The sequence below is a fragment of the Rousettus aegyptiacus genome, unplaced genomic scaffold, assembly GCF_014176215.1.
Source record: "Rousettus aegyptiacus isolate mRouAeg1 unplaced genomic scaffold, mRouAeg1.p scaffold_m13_p_1, whole genome shotgun sequence".
Taxonomy (NCBI): Eukaryota; Metazoa; Chordata; class Mammalia; order Chiroptera; family Pteropodidae; genus Rousettus; species Rousettus aegyptiacus.
Window position 1 is genome coordinate 62463103 of NW_023416284.1, and position 14880 is coordinate 62477982.

Below are 14880 nucleotides of genomic sequence, written 5' to 3' on the forward strand. Positions count from 1 at the left end.
GACCGACAGTGCCTTTGAGGGTCTCTGAATGTACAGACATCAGAGGGGCTGGAGGTGGGAAAGGCCTTATTCCAGTTTCAATAGGGGTAGCGATTCCCTCTGGTGAAACAGCAGTCAACCCCCACCCCCACCACACCCCCCTACGCACACACTGCATTCAGTGATTTCCTCTTGGACATTTTATACAAAAACTTAGAAGATAAACTTGTCACTTTCAGGAAAATATTCATTGTATCAACTTATCTTCCCAGCCACACTTCCTTTATAGATGTCTCAACTTTTAGTACTACAAAATAACCGAAACTTTTAAGTAGTAGTTATTTACATTGTGGAGTGCTAAGCAATTTCGAATATTGGATCCTGTGTAAAAGTATCTATTTGTATACAAGATTTGCTAATTAAATACATCTGGCTTTAAAATTTCTGAAACCCAGCAACCTTACAGTGTATATGGAACTTTTAAGCTGCTTTCCATTGTTGCTCTCTTAAAGGCAAAGAAAACCTTTTTCTTTTAGAATTGCACCTCAATATCATGACACCTCCACTGGAAGAAATCCTAGCCTTTTCTGTCTTTATCATTGAAAGGCCCTTTCCTCTATATTCTCCATCCCCACCCCCATTTTGGGGTACTTCTAGCCTACTTTTCCATCTGTGTGCCTTGTTACTATGGTGATGGGCACCAGAAAAATAGAGAACAAAGCAGATGTAATAAGCATCTCTTACGTGGTTTACAATGGTAAAAAGGAATCTAGGTTTTTCAGGCATGCCTTGTTCTTTATTGATGGTAGAACTGAACCAACTCAACTGGGAGGGGCACCGAGGTTACAGGCCGATTCAGGCCCTGTTTTTCCCTTTGTTCTACACGTCACCAGATTTTTCTCTACCCAGAGTCATGAAGGTGAAGGAGGAACAGTGGAAGCCTGTGGAGAGGATGTAGTACAGAAATTAATGCCACAGAAAGAACCAACCCATTGCGAAAGACATCTACTGAGGCATATTACATGGGTGGGAATCTTGGGCTGGCTTTAGGTTTACCTGTCATGAATCCTATTGCTTGATTTTGCATTAACTTAACCTTTCAATAGAGAAGATTTGCCAATTTAGGTTTTCCTCCCTTCAAAGTACTTAGACTATATTAGGTTTTTGTAAATTAAATTAAAATCTGTCTTGGTTAGGAAAAGCTTGTAGTATTGCTCTTGTCCGTGGGATTTTTAAAAATAAATGGTTACTTATTCATGTGCAATTATTTTATGCTTATTTTAGAATTACAATTCAATATTTTCTAGATACTGTGGAAGTTACTGTTTTCCATAAGATTTGAGAGAAGATGCCACAGGTAGTTTTGAACCTTCTTACTGCATTTCATTCTTTATATAATTACATCTTCATGTTTCGTATTCTTAGACATCCATCATGAAATACCCAAAGATTAAATAATTCTAGTTAATCAAATCTATCTTCTGGAAAACTATTTTTAGATTTATTATATTTGTTTGTACCACTTATATTTTTTATGTTTAAGGCTCAGAGAGAGGGTAAAATAACTTAGCACAATGTTTTAGAATCTAAAGTCATGGGACACAAGTCAAATTTTTGGAGCTGAAGAAGTTAAATGTTCCATATGCTTGTTCTATTATGATATGAGGGCTTGAAGTTCCTTCTGGCTCTAAATTCTAATTTCTTTTTGCCTGATGACCCATAGTTTGCCAATTCCGATATCTGCTTCAATGGTTCATACATTGATATGAAAGTATGCTGGGAATCAACCTCATACTCTGAGTTTTTTAAATACCTACACAGTATAGTCCTCCCGAGCAAAGTCACTTTTTCCATTTGTGGCATGAATGAAAGAGGGAGAGCACTGGGGTGGGAGTTGGAATGCCTATGCTGACTCTTACTCAGCTGCTGCCTGGGGTGGGCTTGGAGAGGAATTTTGACCCCTAAAAATAGCACACAGCTTCATCTGGAGGAGCCTAGGAGCCACGAGGAAGGTTTTGAAGCAGAAGGTTACATCAGATTTGTTTTGGGAAGTGATGCTGGCATCTGTGTGGAAGATGTGTCAGAGATGAGAGAGATCATATCAGGAGACCAAGTAGGGCAGTGAGCATGGAACAGATGAGACTAATAAGAAAGCAATTTGAAAAAGAGGTCATAGAATTAAATATTCCCATTAACTTTCATCACAGGGATCCCATGGCAATTAAACTTAACTCAAACTATGCTTACTCTGTAACTTTTAACTTTTCAGTTTTTCATAGGAGTTATTTATTGGGTCCCCCAATTCCTCAAATTTCAGATTACCAGTGAATATATATTATATTAGCACAACTTTGAAAATTATAGCTTCTGCTGTAGACTGAAAGTTTGCATCTGCCTCTACCCCCAAATTCATATATTGAAACTTAATCCCCAGGGTGATGGTATTGGGAGGTGGGGACTTTTAAGAGGTGATTAGGTCATGAGGGTAGAGCCCTTATGAAATAGAATCCAGAGAGCAACCTTGCCTCTGCAACCATATGAGGACACAGCAAGAACAGCTTTGTCTATGAACCAGGAAGCTAGCCCCCACCAGACACTGAATCTTCTGACACCTTGATATTGAACTTCTCAGCCTCTAGAACTGTGAGAAATAAATGTGTTGATAAAGCCACCATGTCTATGGTACTTTGTTAAAGCAGCCAGAACGGACAAGACAGCTTCTAAACATGAATGTCTTCTGACTGGAAATGAGAAAAAGCTTGGGAGAAGTCTTATTTGTTCTATAAGAAGAATAACGACTCTTTGCAGGACAGCCCCTTGTTTTCTAGATAGCTTGAAGACTAGGCGTATTCACTAGGTTTTGAGAACAGAGCTTGTATTTGTGAGGAGTTTACTTCTTTATGGGCAGTTGTTCTCTGATAGCTCCTGGGCAGAGGGAGTTTCCATTGCATTTGATGTTATCATCAATGTGAAGGTAGAAAGTAGGCCAGGTAGAATTTCTATTTTTACAATTACGCAGCTGGCATTCTGAGAGACTATGTAGCTTGGCGAAAGTTCAGGCGGATGGTAGGAAGGGTAAGAGTTCACTCTCAGTTGTTTTGCTGAGTTCTGCTGCTCCACTCATTACTGAATGAGTGAGCGAATGAATACGTGTTTACTCTTTTGTTCATTTCACTGAGCTGACCTACTTTTCTCCTCAAAGATTTCTCTGAAGATTCTTCACATTCATGCTAATTTTACTATTACGAGTTCACTAGTCGTTGTGCGGGCTTAGGTAAGTCACATAGCTGTCTCGGTTGCCTCATCTGTAAAGTGGAGACAATGTCATGAAGTTGTGGGAACATTAAATAAGTTAACTGATATAAAGGGGTTCTAAGAATATTTACCATATGGTTATCTTATGATGAGGATCACCTTCCATGACTATTATAGTACACTGAGTCTGTGTGACTACTTCAGTTTCACCTCAGCTGCTTATTAGTGTCTTTGTCCTCACCCTGCACTTTTTGTTTTATCTACCTAGGAGAAACGATTAGGGCAAGCTCCACCTGATTTATCTTTTGATGATTTATAATTTGTTTTCCAGTGAACTGGGCTTAAATGAACTTTTTTTTTCTTGGGTATTTTTTTAAATAGAGTCAAATTACTTAATGCTGACAAATGAGGCTTGTATAGTTACTAATTGAAAAGGAATACTACAGACAAATTAGAAGAAATTATAGCACTCCCAGGATCTGATCAGAGAAGTTTTTGTTGTAGCCTGAAATTTGTTCATTCTTCACAACTTCTGAAATTCAACCTTGAATTATTCATCAAATGAGCAAGTAAAAAAAAAAATGGTCTTTACTTTTTTAATTCTTATTTTGAGATATTAGATATTAACTTTGAAATCTTTTGTGATTGATGATCATGAGTTACAGTATTCAATATGATAATTGATCATCATGGGTTACAGTATTCAAAATCATGTAAGTCTAAATGGTATAAAATCTTCATTTTTCTTTGTTGGAAGTCTTAGAATGCCTTCGTTTCTTTTCCTGTTGTGTATATGAAGTATACTGAATCAGTGACTGGTATTTTCATTATCTTAGAGTGATCTATACAAGAGAATGTTTATTCTAATAACATCATTTTTGAAAAACCATGATTTTTTTTAAAAAATGTATTATTAGTTTCAAGTATATATAGTCCATTGGTTAGACATTTCTATAGTTAATGAAATGATCCCCCTGATTACTCTATCTTCCCTCTGGCTCTACACATAGCCATTACATGACTGCTGACTGCATTCCCTGTGCCATGCTCCCCATCCCCAGGACTATCCATCAACTACTCATTTGTACTTCTTCAACAGAAAAACCACGGTTTTTAAAAACCTCCCTTTACATGTGTTTATGGAAAACAAGATGTAAGGATACATAGAGTTGCCTGATGTGTGCAGTGGGGGTTGATGAGACAGGAAGGGGAATAGAGAAAGGAAACTCTTGTTCTATAGTTTACCCTTTTGATTCTTGTGTTTTTCTTCTCCTGTGAAGTCCTCAGAGATGTCACACGTGCTGAAGTTATATAAAAAAGAATCTTTCTAAACAAAATGTTTCCTTTCCTAATGAGATTCTGCTTTGGTGCTTAGTTGTCAGTGTGCTGGGAATTTTGAAATGTTCTCTGTATTTCTGTGATTTTGACCTAATAATCTTATTTGGATTTACCAGGCGCAGCAGCTGTTGTTTTTACCAACTGTTGCTAAATTGTATTAATGTCCAAAGTTGAAAAACGTTTTTTCTGCGTTGGCCTAGATTATCCAGAGTTTTGTAAAATGTAAGTCTTTCTCCCAACCCTTGTAATTTATATTTACTTACAAGAAAAACATAATAATAATATTCCAGTGGGTGGTTTAGAACCTCTCACAGGACACTAATTCAGGTTGCAGCGTGGTTTGTGGAACAGTATTTTCTTGAGAAAGCTGTCTACTCCCTTTTCTACTGAAGAAAGAAGAGACATCAGTTCCACTGTAACTTAAGTAGTGTTTGGTGTAGTATGATAAATGCTTGCAGTTTGATATTAATGATTGTTTTCTGGCAAAGCATATTGCAAAGTTGAGATGCCAAAAGTTTTGAGAATATCCTAGGAAAGCATATATTCAGAATTATAGCCATTTTATGGGATAATTCTAGTTTCATTTAAAGAAAAGAATCAGATGTTGAATTTTGTCTTTTAATTATTTCATATAATGAGAATTTCTCTTAAATAGCTGACAAAATATCTCGTTTCCTTTGCGATCTCTTTTTAGGGGTTCAATTTGTCTGTTTTAATTATAAGGCAGTGGTTTTCAAGGTCACAGAAGGAATCTGATTTGCGCTTACTTTACTCCCAGGGTTAATTTTGTTGGTTCTGAACCCCATCTGAGCCATATACTGTCTGTCACATTCCAATTTTTCCTCTTAAGAGTTTACATGATTTCTTCTCATACATTCAGGATTCAAAGCAATAGTTTTTCTTGTCATCATGTTATATGGCCAGTCATTCCTCATTTCCAGATAATGATGTATATCAACAATATACCCTATCAATTACAAAGCCATCTTTTTATATATGATGGCATTTGATTTTGGATTTTGACAATCTAGTGAGGGAAAGAGAGAGGATGACTACAGTTAATCCTTATTTTATGAACGAACTTCAAGAAGTCAGTCAATATATCCAAAATCACACACAAACAGAAGGGCCAGGTCAATAACCGGGCCTTCGAGCTCCACGTTTAGTGTTCTTTCTGCCCCATCGTACTGTCGGCGTATCCCGTTGTATGCCACGAGACCTCATCCATATAAGGAATTTGATCAATATGCAATTTCAAATTGTACCAAATTTTAATAAATTTAATAAGACCAAATTGTTATTATTTAGTTCTTTTCCTACTAAGTCTTTATTGTTGCACTGTATATGTAGCAAGAGAGGTTTTCTCCTCCCAGGCCAACGACATTGTGAGTATATGGTTTAAGAGGTAAGGAACAACAGGATGGCATAAGAGATGTCCAGGGAAACATGTGACTCAGTGGAAAGGTCAGTGGAAACAATGTAGGAAGTGAGACTGGAGCTGAGCCTTATAGATCAAGATACAGTTTGAAAGCTTATGAAGGTGGAAGGGAAATGTCTGAGCAGAGTTGTTGTGCGGGAAGGAAAGTATGCAGTACTGAAATAATCATGGGTGAAATAATATATCCAAGATTTGCTTCCAAACAATCCTGGGCATGGGTGTGATATGAGTTGATAATGGTTGAAGCTGGGTGAAGGGTACATGAGGCTTCCTTAGGCTATTATTTATACTTTTGTATTTGTTAGGAGTTTTTCATGATAAAAAGTTTGAAACACAAAAACAGTATGTATTTTTTGGACAGAGGGTAGGCTGGCCTGTCTGGAGTCAAGGGTTTGTTCAAAGGCAGTGGGAAATGATGTTGGAAAGGTAGTTTGAGAACAGACTAGGTGGCGGGAGGGGGCCTATGAATGCACGCTGGAGTCTGGCTGAGTAGTCACAGACACTGGTTCATTGACTGGACTTGAGTTTTACTTGACTATGAGCTTGAGGAGTACAGTGCAGCCAGGCATCCTCATCAAGGATGGCAGCAACCCCCCTTTACCACCGACTTAGGCCCTATCACATCTGACTTGCCATATTCAGTTCTGGACATCACATTTAAAGAAAGCTTTTTACAAACTGAGTTGCCATGGTGGGACATAACAGTCACAGAAGGGTATCTCACTTATTAGGAATCTTCCTCATAAAACCCTCCATCAGTTCATGGTTGTCCACCTGGAAAGGGCTTATTTTCCCTTCTGCCAAGTTCTTCTCTTACCCCTTTTTAAACTCTCTCTTGGGGGCTTGGGGATGGGCAGTAAAAGTGAAATAAAAACATTACTATGACTCCCAGTAATATGAAGGTATGTGTGCATGATGGCATCTAGTGTAACCGCCTAGAGACAGACTTTAACAGAGGACTGAGTTATACACAGTAGCACTGAACCATGTGGAAAGCCTAACACTTTGATGTAGCTTTCTGAAGCAGAGCTCCTTTTTCCTTCCTGTTTAAAATGTATCCCTACTGCTAGGGGAAAAGAGGAAAGAGACATGTCAGAGAAATTTGGATAGTTGGTAATATTCAAGAATTGTTAATTATCCGAACATGATTCAGCGGTGTGCTAGAACTGATGAGAACCGATTGTTGTATTCTCAGGCATTTTGCAAGTCAGGTGTTAAACACAGCCATTAAAAATTAAATTATACAGACTTAAAGTTTAAAATTAATGCTTGAAATGTGTCACTTCCTAAGTATTTTACTATTAGGAAGTAAACTAATTTACTGTTATCCATGTTCTTAAGGTTACTTGTTGTCTAATGTATCTACAGAGTGGAAGTCTTATATAATGGTGGTGCCGCACATTACTTCCAAACTCCACATTCAACGATGTCATGTTGGTACCCTGAAAATAGCCATGGTAGGAGTGTTTACACCATGGAAATGGAAACTGGCAAAGACTACAAATCAGGGCCCTTTTTTCACCAACCCCCCTCCCTCCCCAAGAACTGGTTGTTAAAATCTACCAGCACACCATTGGGTATAATTATGATATCATGGTTATATTTTTAAAAAACTTTTTACCTTTCACGGATACATGCTAAAATAAGACAGGTAAAATATAATATCTAGAATTTGTTTGAAATCATCCAGCTAGGATGGGTTATCATGGTGGTCGTATCAGAGTGATGGGCACATGGGCCCCTTTATACCAGTCTCTCTACTTTTGTGTATATTTAAAGTTTTCCATAAAAAAGTTAAAAACAGTAATTAAGGAATGTTACGATGAAAATAAGTAATTTGCCTATACATAGTAGACATAGAAATTCAGTCTAGCACCTGTCTGTTCCTCAAACTTTGATGCTCATTCCTTCGATAAAATATTTTTCTCCGATTTTAGAGCTGTTGTTTGTAACTGGTTCACATAGTACATTGAATTTAAATGTCTGTTTCTTGTTAAATTAAATCAAGAAATCACTCTGTGCAGTTTACCATACTCAAAAGGGCAAAGGAATCCAATAGAGCCCGCCCTAGGACACTAAGAAGCTCTCTCTTCACAGTGGGAGGAAAATGCATTTCTTGGATTGCAATCCTGTTTGCAGAACCAATTGTACAAATAGGGAAAAATGAATCAAGTTATTGCTTAGAGGGCTACTTGTGGCTATATGACAGCTGGGTGCCCTTTAGATTTATTTTCAGTCTAGCTGATTTGAGTCATTGCCCAAGAAAGGAGTGCTGTCAAGTGAATTGTCTTCTGCGCAGATGCTGAGGGCCTTTCCAAACAGTGCCCCACTGGTATAATTGATGATGGGTTTGACCTATGAATTAAATTAGAACAATCCAATGACTTAAGAAGCTATAACCTAGGTTATATACTGGTTATATACTGGTTATGTTTCACAAAGAGTACAGAAGCACAATATTTTTTTCTAACGTATACCTAGACATCCAATGGAAAAGTTGTGGTATAAGTTCCTTTAAAAAAAACATGTCTTAACATGAATTTGTAGTATGATAAAAGTTTTTTCTTGTCTTTGATTGTATAATAATTCAATTAACCAGGAAAAAAACTTATGTTGAGTAAGGAATACAGCTGGCCACTGTGATTATCCCAGCAAACAGGCTGGTGAGGAAGTTATTAGGTTTTATAATGGGGACACGGAAGGACAATATGAACCTTGAGGGGAAAGTAACCTATAATAACTGCCTCATTATTTTAAGTTTGGTGAGCCTGTTGTCTATTTAGAAATACAGGCTCAGAGCATTCTCTAGGTTTAACCACACACAAAAGAAAGTCTTAAGCAATGAAAACAACAGATGTCTAACTCAGGTAACCTGGGGTCAGAATACCAAAAGGAAGTCTAGACTGAAACAGATGCTGAAACAGAAATTGAAATAAGGAAACCAGAAGTCAGAGTGGGATGAGTAGGGGAAGAACCAACTCCTCCTCCTATGACAGAGCTAGACAAAGGAATCATCTGGAGAATTTGGGAGGTGTTGACACTTGGCCGCAGTTTTCCCGATGTTAATTCCTTTGTATCAATAACTTTCAGTGCCTTTCAAGGTCTCACCATGATATAGGTTCTGAAAGTATTTCTTTGGAGTATGTAAATAGAAATCATGGTTCAGCATTAAGTTGAAGCATGGAGATTGAGTCACGATTGCTAAGGGAAAACGCATGTTAAGTTCTTGAAATATAATAATCACAGTACTATGATTTATTCACTTAACAAATATTTACTAAGCCCCTACTATCTAGGCTAAGTATTGGGGATACATCAGTGAACCCTACAGATAAAATGTTCTTGGAGCTTACTGCCTAGTGGGTAGATACAGAAAATAGATGAAGTAATAATATAGTATATTAGAGATACATTCCATAGAGAAAAACAGAACAGGAAGTATTCTTCACAGTTAGAGACCCCAAGGATACATTTTCCAACTTATCAAAGTTAGCAAAGGAAAGATAGATACTTATAAAAATATAAAACATACCACATCTGAAATTCCTTCATGTTTCTGGTAACTCTCTTGGTAAACTAAATATATTCACTATTTCTTCTACAACCACTAAGTTTAGAACACAAATTAAAGTTGAGTAGTGTGGGAAAGTAGCAGCTTTTATACACTGAAGTAAAATGAATAATATGCCTTTAACACATTTTGTTAGACAGTTGACAGTTGGTAATGAGGAAGGCAATGAGCGCTTACAACAGGGAGGCTGGAAGTTATTTAAAAACAAAGTCTTTACTTCCAATGCTGTTTACCTCCAAGTGGGCAAGACAAGTAGAAGCCATTCAGACTTGGTGGGCTGTGTGTGTGTGTGTGTGTGTGTGTGTGTGTAAGAGAGAGAGAGAGAGAGCGCGCGCACACATAAGACTTTATCTTAATCAACTTGATTGCCTGTATAAAAAATTAAATTCTCAACCGTAAATGGAAATTTTCCGAAATAGAGGCATCAAGTGAACTCCATTACATAGGGGATGGACTCAGGCTACATTTAGTTCTTTATTTTAAATAACTTAATTTTTTTCCCAAATTACCAAGTACAACCCTTTAAACCTAACATTAAACAGGGTTAGCAGCAAAAATGAACAGTCTAACCAACTCATTTATATATTCTCCTCTCCCCAGGGCTCCAGTTTGAATTTCCAGCTGACTACTAGACCTCACCACCTAAATGGCCCACAGGTACTGCAATCTCAGCATTTTAAAAACCACGCTCATCACCTTCCTCCACTGACTAATTTTCATCATTGACCCTGTGGCCAAAACCGGTGTGGTCATTTGTCCTTGAGTCCTGGCTCTCTTTAACATCTAGTCTGCCACCAGTCTTTCTGGTCAATGCCTTAGTAACTCTAGATTCCATGCCCATAAGCTATTTAGCAGAATACCTGTTTGAAAGTTCTTAAAGTGATGGTATTTAAAAGTATTCACTTTTATCCACCCTTCTCACACCCAGTCACGTCTTCCTTCAAGCCTTCTTTCTTGTTTTATCCTTTGGACTATTGATCTGGTCTCCTACCTACCTTGTATATTTCTGCCTTCCAATGAATCTTCCCTGCTGTTACAAAAGCAGCAAATTCTAAATTAAAAATTTCACACTGACCAGATCATGTCACTTCCATGCATAAAAACCTTCGTTGATTCCATGGCATGCTATCCATGTGTCTTTATGATCTGAACCTAGATGACCTTTTCATGTCACCACCTTTAGCTTTCCCACTGGGTTCGCTCTCGAGAGCATACTCAGTCAAAACCTGGTTACGTCAAACTCCTAGTAAGGGTATAAAACCTTAATTATGTTAATGAATCATCCTCGATTCAAAGTGAAAGAGCAGAATTCACCGGATTGTTCGTTGATCTTCCAGTGACTTGGACTGTTAATTAGCGCTTTCCCTGTTAATCAGAACCTTTCACCAGTCTGACTTGCTTCTTCTCTCCTTTGGCTGATTCTACCATCAGCCAATACTTGTCAGATTTTCTATTAGTTCTACTGAAATTCCTTCATTCCTGATCATTTTCACTAACAGTCCTCTGGTCCTCACTATTTCCTTATTGAATTACTTCAGAGGGGTCCTGCCTGGTACCCTAGCCTTCATTCTGTCTCCCCACCCTTCCACCTGCCCCAGTATATCTCTCATGGCCCACTGGATAATTTTCCTAAAACATTGCTTGTGTTCTGTTTTGGAATCAATAATTGTTTTCTTTTGTGAGTAAAATCATACTCTTCATTCTGGAATCTTAGGTCCTAAATGTTCTCTCTATCTCACTTAATTTGAATTTATCTCCCTCTTGGCTATGAAGGTTCTCTCCTCAGTGGGACCTGCTGCCCCAACACTTTTCCTCACTCGACCTCTCTGCTCTTGCCCTTGCCCAACTGGAGTTCTTCCTTCTGATCCAGTTCCTGCATATCCCTCAGGTGCACATCACCTGTGCTGCTTTCTCCATTCCCTGAGCTATAGCTATTGACCTTTGTGAAAGGCAGCTTCAGATGATGGGGAGAACACCGTGTTTGGTGTCAGTTGTGGGATCAGGCTCTTGATCACTAGACATATGACTTAGCTTATTTTTTTCTCTCTGAGCTTTGATCCTTATCATAAAGTCAAATGCATGGTTTAAATGACTGATGGTAACAATGCTCCATAAACTTTAAACCATTATGCAGTGGTATCTAATTGTTTCAACTGTAGTTGAATCCTTGATTGTATGTTTTCCTATTTCCTATTTATGTATGTTTCCCATCTTTTATGAGTGTTTTAGGGTACATATAAGGTAAAATTTAAAAATTAATTCCTGCTTACTGATTATTATTCTTTCTTGTCTTGTTTAGCCCACATCATAGCAAATGTTCAATAAAACTCTCCCCCGTCAAGCATATCACATGAATACAAGTATCAGACACTAGAATGAAAGTACAGCATTTGGAGCAGGGAGTGAGAGAGTAACAGGAAGAAAATGAGGTGGCCAGAGATGAGGAGACTGGGGAACTACTGGCCTGCCTCAATACTGACTTCTTTTATAAATCCAAAGACAAGCTTAGGATTTAGACACATTCTTCAGTAAAGAATAATCATTAGGTGAGAATTCATTTTAGTTTTGCACTGTGTCTTCTAGTCCCCTCTCTCACAAGCATTCTACTAGAAGTAAGGGAAATAAATGGTAGTGGAATACAGGAATTTATGATTCTGCCTGGTATCCATCTTAGAAGGGAAATATAAACTGCGACAAGTCTTGGTTGATAAACTATCCTTAGACAATAAGAATAATCACTAGATACTTATTATAGCTCTTACTATGTTTGAGTTGCTGAGTCTTCATACTCAGCTGAAAAACAAACTAATCAAACAACTGAAATATGGTTCCTGTTTTCAGAGAGTTTGTAAGTTACAGTAGAATAAAGAGAATGATAGTAACCCCAGCAAAACAACCAAGAGAAATGGAGTTTGCTTGTTACCTTCAAAGCAAAAGGTACATTTCTCCAAAGCAAGTCACTAAAGATTGCTGTTTTGTTGCAGAGTGGATTTGCCAGCCTGAAAATGATAGCCTACCCCTGTCTTCCCTTCACCAGGCAGATGATCATTTCAGATGAGCCAGCCTAGCTACAAAAAGATATTTGCATAGAAGATTGGGGAAATCACCAAACAACGAAAAAAGACTTATGCTTTTGAAACTCCTCATATTGCTGCTTTAATTAAACAGATGTTTCTAAAGAAATGGCTATTTAAATGAAATTTTAATAGTGCCTCAGCTAATTCCTAGTGTATTCTTTCATTGTACTTGGCTTTCACAATGGGACCATATTTGGTTTCACTTCCTGGTTTGTCCACATAAGCCTGTTGCTGGGAAATGTTTAAAGTGTTTATGAGAGAAGATTATCATTTTATAATGGATAAAAGCATTTTAGTTTGATTTAGATTTAGTTCATGTGGTATTTTTTTTAAGATTATAAAAATAAGATTTCTGGTACCTAAACTGGCAAATCAGTTGCTTAACGAAAATTCTTTTTTTAAGAAAAAGAAAAAAACCTTTTTGGCACTGAATTAAGTTACCTTTGGTGAAGTCATCTGCGGAACTGTTTCAGTAGGCACCAGTTGTGAAACAAATGAAATGTTGACCTATAATTAGAGTAATTGTAACTTGATTTTAAACAGAGGTTTGATTGCATAGGGAGTGACATAATGAACACCGAATGACTTTTCTGGAAGAAGGGCCCAGTATATTCTTAAGCCGATGGCCTGCTTGTGGTATGTTTAACGTGGCCACTACTAGTATATCAGGTACCCTTTTGTGTGCGTATGTTTTAAATGGCTGTTCTTGTGTGTTATAGCATTTCAGGAAATACTTAGCTATTAAGTCTAAAAGTGACAATTTTACCCCTAAAGCATCTAATTTCACCAAAGTATTCAGGTACCATATAGTGTAAAAAACAAATTAAAAAAAAAAATCTAATTAAATCCATTTCTCTTTTGAAAACATCAATTAAAACTTTCTGGAAAAGTCTGCTCCCTCAATATCTAATTGTTTTCTTCAGATGCATCATTTTACTGGCTAATCTGATAGTTTAATTTTTTTAAACATAACTAGTTTCTACTTCAGAATTTTTACTTTAATTTTGAAATTTATTTATATTTTATTTTACATGGTGATCTGATACTACCCTATTATAGAATTGGGCTTCCTGGTCTCATTCTCAAACTCTCTGCAACTAATACTTTCTGACGCTTTCAAATTAACTTCCCTAATATGCACCAATATGTCCTTAAATATATTTTTTTCTGTGATTTTCCTGCTCAGATATCATCAGTGATTCCTTCCTGCTTGTATGATCAAACAAAAACTTCTTTCTGCTCTCATAATAAAAATATTTGACTATTAATTCTAAAAGTGATATTTTTTACCCCCAAACAATTCTCAGGTGTTTGTTATATGCTGAGTTCTGAGCTATGTCTTGAAAAGTTTTTAGCCTAACATTCTAAACTTTATTTTAATATTTTATTCTAATATACTTCCTAATTTTATCTTTGTTATTTCTGTCTCAAAAATACCACTCCATCTATATACTTAATTACTTAAATTCACCTTGGATTCCTCTTACCTTCTTTATTTGTTTCTCTGTTCTCTTCCATATAAAATATTATGTGCCCTGTTATTAATCCCTAGACCTTTCACCTTCCACCTGTATAAATCCTATGCATCTTTCGTGGTTCAACTTGTAACTCCTATGTCGTACCTATTATTCCTTTGGCATATACGGCCTAAGACACAGCTATTATAATCCATTTGTTTGATCTTTCTTATATTCATGCTTTATCTCACCAAAGCATAAGTTCCTTTTGAGGGTCGTGTTTGACACCTTTCTATCCCCTTCAGCAGCTGGGGCGATGCTTTGCATCTAGCAGAAGCTAGGTCATGATTATTGAGTACACCTAGTGTTAGAGTGGACATAAGATAAGACATTCTTCCTATACTTTCTCTTGGGGCCCCATCTCTGGTTATGACACAAGTTAGTGGTACTTAGGGGCCTCTTCATTTCTACCTCTATTCAACTAACCATGACTAAATTGTTGCCTTCCTTCAATAGATAAGACGTTCTACAATAAAAACTGATGGCATTGTCAAATATAAATAGAAAAATATTGTTTCTGTGTGGGTAAGGAAAAGAACACACCGTTATTTTTCTTGGCACAGTCTTTCAAGCTTGGTTGCTAAAAAATAACCAATAGTCATTTGCTGTCCACAAGGGAGAAATTTACATTTGACTGGAGATTATGCATGTTGTGCAGCTGAGTTTTTTAGAGCCAGACAGCCCCCACCCTGATTTAGAAGTCCT

At 37.1% G+C, this 14880-nt stretch overlaps 1 protein-coding gene across 5 annotated transcripts in view; it reads left to right on the plus strand.

The window, feature by feature from the left end:
• Window positions 1-14880, plus strand: part of LRRC8B (leucine rich repeat containing 8 VRAC subunit B) — a 62638-nt gene that overhangs the window by 11593 nt on the left and 36165 nt on the right. For 2 of the 5 annotated variants that reach the window (XM_016122982.2, XM_016122981.2), the window contains exon 2: window positions 10182-10238. The exons of 2 other annotated variants lie outside the window; for them this stretch is intronic. The gene's annotated coding sequence lies outside the window, so the exon portion shown is untranslated. Of the gene's footprint in view, window positions 1-9909; window positions 10239-14880 lie in introns of those variants that run through there. One more of the 5 variants, XM_036236088.1, reaches the window with a different exon arrangement.